The sequence below is a fragment of the Triticum dicoccoides genome, chromosome 3B (assembly GCF_002162155.2).
Source record: "Triticum dicoccoides isolate Atlit2015 ecotype Zavitan chromosome 3B, WEW_v2.0, whole genome shotgun sequence".
NCBI classification, from domain to species: Eukaryota; Viridiplantae; Streptophyta; class Magnoliopsida; order Poales; family Poaceae; genus Triticum; species Triticum dicoccoides.
In genome coordinates this window covers 171,383,630-171,390,666 of record NC_041385.1, presented here as the reverse complement: position 1 = coordinate 171,390,666, position 7,037 = coordinate 171,383,630, and positions in this window count along the sequence as shown.

Genomic DNA, 7,037 nt, shown 5'->3' with positions numbered 1-7,037 from the left:
GGGTGGACCGGCCTAGTGGCCAAGAGGCCAGTTAAGACGAAGCCCAATAGGGCAGGGGGAAAGGGAGGCTTCTTGTCTTTGCCTCTTTTCTTGTTATTCTTTTCTGTTTTCATTTATAGTTTCTTTTTTATGAAATACCAAGATAGCACCTAAATTAGTGTCCTTTATATAGGCCACTAAACCTAGTTTGTAGCCAAAATATACTAGTTTAATATTTTCATAATTTCAAAAGCAATTAAATTATTTTTTTAGTCACTTTATTTAATTAGTCTAAGGCAGTCAGACATTTTACAAAAATGTTGTTTCTCCACCACTATTACTTACGAATAATTTGTCACATCGAGAACATTTTAGTTTTATTATTTAATAACTTTTATTGTTTAACTTGAATTTGACTTTTGAATCCGAACGGGATTTAATCATCGTGAGATTAACAACGGTAATCATGGTGACGTGGCATTGTTGGCAGACATTACTGTAGCTTAATTATTCGGGCGTCACAAAGCAAAAGGGGGAGGACTTCTCCTCCTCTCTCTCGGTGGTGCCGGAGTGCCATCGGGAGGAAAATCATCGCGGCAGTGATCGTCTTCATCAACATCATGCTACCTCTTGAGCATGCGTTGGTTTTTCCCTTGAAGAGGAAAGGGTGATGCAGCAAACACTACAAAAAAATACACTTCCGTGATGATACGTGTTTGTCACAGTAGGTCGCGTTTTTTGTCATGCATGTACATCCATGACAAATTTATGACAGAATCAAGATAGTCATACCTGTGCTCTCGTAGAAGTGTTCCATGACATTACAAAAATTATCATCATGGAAGTGTCCACTTCCATGACGATAAATCGCGCGTCACAGAAGTGCTTTCGTCAAGGGTGACCGACATGTGGCATCCACCGTAACGGAACGTCGTTAAGCTATCGGGTCGGGTTTTGGATCCGATAACCCATTAATAGCCCCGACCAATGGGGATTTTCCACGTGTAAAATCATTATTGGCTGGAGGAAACACGTGTCGGCTCATCGTTGGGATAGATGTCATCCACTCATTGGACAAAAGGCGCCTATGATACGTCGACACGTGGCACGGCACATCAAGTTTAAATGGGTCGGCCCAAGTAAAGGCCCACAAGATTTTGCGGACCATAATGGGTCGGCCCAGCTAAAGGCCCACGAGATTTTGTGGACCATAATGGGCTGGCCCAGCTAATGGCCCGCAAGATTTCGCGGGCCATAATGGGCCGGCCCAGGTAAAGGCCCACAAGATTTTTGTGTGCCATAATGGGCCGACCCAGGTAAAGGCCCACAAAATTCTTGCGGATCATAATGGACCGGCCCAGCTAAAGGCCCACAAGATTTCGCCGACACTAATGGGCCGGCCCAGCTGTAGGCCCACAAGATTTTGAGGACTCTAGTAGGCCAGCCCATTAACTGGATGCCATGTTTTGTGCCAAATGCTGGCCCATATTTGATCCGGTCCATTAATGGCCTGCCATGTTCTGGGCCTAAGAATGGCCCATATGAGATCCGGCCGTTAAAAGCCTCCCACGTTCTGGGCCAAATCATGGCCCAGATCAGGTCCGACCCTTTAAGAGGCTTCGGCCTCAATTATGGCCCATATCAGATTCGGCCCGTTAATTGGACTCTATGCTTTTGGGCCCACTTGCTAAAGGCCCATTTAGTAAATCGGCCTGATATTAGTTTCGGCCTGTTAAGGGCCCGTTTAACATTTCGACCCTAATATTAATTTCGGCCTATTAAAAGCCCGTCATATAGTTGGGCCTAACTACGCCCCGGTTTGCATCCGGCCTGCTCGTAGCCGATATCTGATTGGGCCAAACAAGGACCGAGACAATTTTGGCCTGTTAAAAGCCCGTGATTTGATTCACACAATCATGGGCCGGGGTCCATTTCAGGCTGCTGCCGGCCCGTGAGCTGTTCGACACGTTTCAGGCCCAACCTACTTCTCAGCCTCCTAAAAGCCCATTGAGTTTTCGGCACTGGGCATCAAAGTTCGCCACTATGATAATAAAGCACAAGAAGACAATAGATTACATACACTGGGCATCAAAGATCGCCGCCAGTGCAAATAAACATGCCGACAAAATAATATACAAAACCGACAGCACTTCAATAGAGTTCGAGAAAGGTTAGCCCTGCTGGCGAGCTGCAGCGCAAGCACCTGAGCAAGATGATGAGACTGCGCTTGTTCAACACTTATATCTTCCTCACTCTGAAAGATAAACAAGCAGACAGATGACATGTTTTGCACATAAAAGTATCAGTGCTGACAATTCATCACATTTCTTACTGACGAATAAAGTGACACAGTTTAAGAATGCATTAACACAATATGGTATTGTTCAGGTCAAGACATGGCAGGAAATGACATTGTGAAGGAGTTGGCAGCTTCACGACACCATTGGATTACAGATCAAGAACTCATAAGTATCAATTGTTAGTGTGCTGTCAATTTATCCCATTTGAGATTGGCAAATAAAGAGACAGTTTAAATAATAGTAGAATGATATGACATTGTTCATAGTTAAGACATTGCAGAATATGACATTGTGTTGTAGTGGGTAGGTTCACCACACCACTGGATTGCGGATCAAGAACAGAAGCATACATGCAGTAAAAAAGAAGATCACTTGCTCTGTATAGTTTAATTTACATGGTATGAAGAAGGAACTTGGTTGTACAACTGAAAACTTAAACTGAGAAGGAAAAACTTTTGTTTATGAACTACATAATAAACTTTAAACATGCAATTTGATGCAAACACGAAAAATAAATAGCTGTTGCAGTCATGCATAACCAAATATACACAACAAAGTTTGAAGGCTTGAGAAGGACAAACTTACATTACTGGTGAAGACAGGCTCTATAAAGCCCTTGCCCATGCTGATGTGGGCGGGGGGGGGGGCAATTCAAGAAGTTTACCACAAAATCTTCTTCATAAGCATTACCTTTGTTCTACATTTTGTTAAGAGTATATATAGATGTGATAATATACGAAAAAATGGAGAATATTTAAGATAAGATGAAGAGTGATGCTACATAACCAAGTAGCTATAAATGTATATGCAGCAATACAGGCAAAAGGCACAGCCAAGAGCAATGCACAACTGAACTTCTTCAGTACCAACCTTATGGTAAGAGTAAATATAGATCTGATGTGTAGAAAATGGAGGGCAAAGGAAAATAAGCTGCAAAGTGATGGTACATGAACAACTACCTATCAATATAAGTACAGTAATAAAGGACAGATGTACTTACAAGAACAATGCAGAGCTAAAAAAATTCATTGGCATTGGATATATTCTACACTAATGTAACCATTCATACAGATCAGATAATTTGGAGCGAACAATTGATAAGCAAGCTATGATGCATACTGCTGTCACATAATGAACCAGGTATGTATGCAAGTACAGTGATACAGGACAACATGTACTAACAAGAGCAAAGTAGTGGGCAGCATATTTGCGATATCCTGTCGTTCTTTTCAAACCAGAATTCTTCTTCGAGCAGATTTCCTGCAAAAAAGATCCGTAAGGCACACGCGGAAAAGTAGAAGTTCAAATTGTCATGTGATTTCATAGACAGTACCTCATCCTGGGAACGAGACCAGTGCATAAGAAGGTTTTTCCATTCAATGTCTTCTAAATTTAGAACAGGAGACTTCACCAAAAATTCATTTATAGACTTGCCATCAAAGTGTGATTTCCTCAGGTAACACCGATACTGCTGCAATGCTTCCTTGAAAAGCACAAGCAAACTTTGCTCATCATGACTATCCAGATTGACCCTCGCCTAGTTACAAAAATGTAATGTAAATCATTGATGTGTTCGATCAGCAGAAAACAGGAAAATAATAACCATGAATAATAGCACTTACACGTAAGTTGGACAGGAAGATGTGAAAATGGTGTTTGTCTTCACTATAATCTTCCCATGATGGGAATATATGCACGTAGTCCCTAACCACATTGAAAGCATTGTCTTTTAAACTGGAAATTTAATGGAATGGGGTTCCAATCTGTAGGAATTGGTTGTCTCTGCAGTTGGGATAGGTCTTCGGCCGGTGGACTTGCTGTACTTTTTGCTGGAGTGGGATTTTTCTGTGGAATGGCTGGTGCTATGACAAATGAAATCGGTATACCTTTTGCTGGAGTGCAGGTACTGTGTGGAACGGCTGGTGCTATGACAAATGAAATCGGTATACGCAATTACAATAATTTTTCTGTGAAGTATGGGTACAGTCTGCTGGAGTCGGTCCTACGTTTTGTGTCACTCGTTGTACAGCCAATATAAGTGGGGTGATGTCTGATTTCTCCGGCACCACCACGTTTTTCAAGGACTTTGCTGGTGCTCCTTCGGGTTCGGCAATCACCCTCTTCTTTTTTGATGTCTGATGCACAAGAACAACATTTGAGTGGAAAAATATGGTATGATGACAGATGGAATATGTATTGATAATGGATGGGCATGGCATCTCGAGTTATATGATGAGTAAACTAAGCAGATGGCGGTGCAACAAAGTAGAAGAAATGCAAGACAACATATGCAAGATACGCGCAATCAATAAAACCTTGCCAAATTAGAACAGGCACCTTGATGGGTGAACAGGACAGGCCATCTGCCTTTGACTCCTCGAGGTTAGAATAGTCATTAGGATGATAGTGTGAACAAGAATCAACAGGTGGGGAGCGTATGAGTTTCATTGCTTCCAGAATGGCACTCATTGCCTTGGTGCCAATTTTGTAAGTCATTGCAGTGTTCCACAATATCCTTCTGATGCACGGATTCTGATATTCACTATAATTGCGTATAATATCTGAGAACCATGAAAACATAAATAGTTGTGAGATTATCTTTGTAATGCAGATGATATTCTAATATAGGGGCACCCCTGTAAACACTTGTGTGCTATCACAGTATTCTGATGAGAGAGCTCATGTGTGCTGTAATATGGTGCGTGCATTTATATAATCTGGCACAAATACACAAAAAATAGGCTCCAGAAGTAAGGATAGCTGGCAGATGACAAGTTCATAATATACTATATAGAGAGTTTAAACCGTGATAACAAGAGCACACAACAACTAGGCAGATCATAGTGTACATAACTGGGGTACACCATAACCATGATATATAAATCGGGAAAGTGGAACTGGCTTGAAAATACGATGTTGTATTGCCGCTAGTAATTGAAAGCCTATCGATCACGTACAGGCCTGCTCTATCAGCTGTTGACTGCAGATGTCGCTGCGCTCCTTCCTGACAAGGAACATACTGTACGTACTAAATACAGAATAAACAAAGAGGAACATGTTAAAGAACAGAAGAGGAAGCATATTCTTGAGGTTCCGCTTCATTTCATACAATGTTGGTTGCCCACTCATGATGAATCACAGCGCCCAAAGAAATGCAATTCCATGTTGTCTCTCTATATGTGGCAATTTTGAACAAGAGTCATTAGGATCATATTCTGAACAAGAGTCAACAGGTGGGGAGCATATGACTTTCATTGCATCCAGAATGGCACTCAATGCCTTGGTGCCAATGTTGTAAGTCATTGCAGTGTTTAGCTTCAAGAGTGGACTGCTGCTAGTGCGACACAAAGCAGCTACACAGATCATAGTGTAGATATAACGGGAAAACCTTAAGCATCAGAGTAAAATCAGCAAAGTGGAACTTGCTGGAATATATGTGCTAGTTTGTCGGTACGGCTAGAAAGGCTTCGGATACCAGCTCTCTTGTGAAGGTGCAGTACTGTTAATATTAGTGTAACTCTCAAAGGCGGCACAACTCCCCGCATTTCCTTGCTATTCTTATAGGATTCAAGTGGGCAGGCCACTACAAATCCTATTCCTATGTTTACAAGATCCTACGAATCAAAGAGGCTCAAAGTGTCCATCACAACCGACCGTATAGACCTCTACACTGCAAATGTCCCTGCTCATCTTCAGTACAAGGAACATACTGTACTACTATCATACTCCCTTCGTTCCAAAATATAAGTCTTGGTAGAGATTTCCACTATGGATCACATACAGATGTATCCAGATACATTTTAGAGTGTAGATTCACTCATTTTGCTCCATATGTAGTCCATGGTGGAATCTATACAAAGACTTGTATTTAGGAACGGAGAGAGTAAATATTAAAGAAGAACAGAAGAGGAACATGGTAAAGAAGAGCAAGCAGATTTTGGATAATAAAATGTTGGTTGCGCAGTGCCCACACATGATGAACCAGAGCGCATTAAGAATGCAACTACCAATTGTCTCTCGACCATTTCAGGCGGTTGGATGAAGATCCTACGTCTCCTAACCCATCTTCTTCCTCGTCTCTGATTCTTCCCATACAGAACACCGCACGGGCCGCCGGCCGGACCACCGGCCCCCACCGCCTATGTTCCTCCGCCACCCCCACCCCCACCCCCACCCCAACCCCCACCCGTGTCGAGTTTTCTTCGTTCGGCGAGGCCCCACAACCACTCGAGCCCCTTCGTTCACACCGGCGAACTCCGGCGAGCTCTGAAAAATTTAGTCTATTGTGATTTAACTAGTGTGGAATATAAAAGGGGAAAACCATAAGCATTGGGAGTATGGTGTTGAGCGTGTGGCGGATCTGAAGGTGCAAACCGGACAAAGGCAACTTCACAACCAAGACAAGAAATCAGAGTAAAGCAGTAGCGATCTATTTTCTTGCTGCGATAAATAAGTTGAGAAAATACGAAAGAGTACCGCCTCTGGTGCGGCGCCATGTACGCATCTGCTGAGAATTTGACGGTGTTGCGGTAGCGATGGCTGTCGGTGGCGTGGAACCAGATCTAGGAGGGCAGAGGTGGCGGCGGGGCACGGTGGACGAGACGGTCGTAGGAGCGGTGCCGATAAGGTGGACGACGACAGGGATGAAGCGAGAGGACGGGATGCAAGGATCCCGGTCCGAAGCCGTGGATGAGAGAGGTCGATCTCTTGTAATGGATGGCGGCGGGGGGTATCAGATCCGGCATGGTGGAGGAGGAC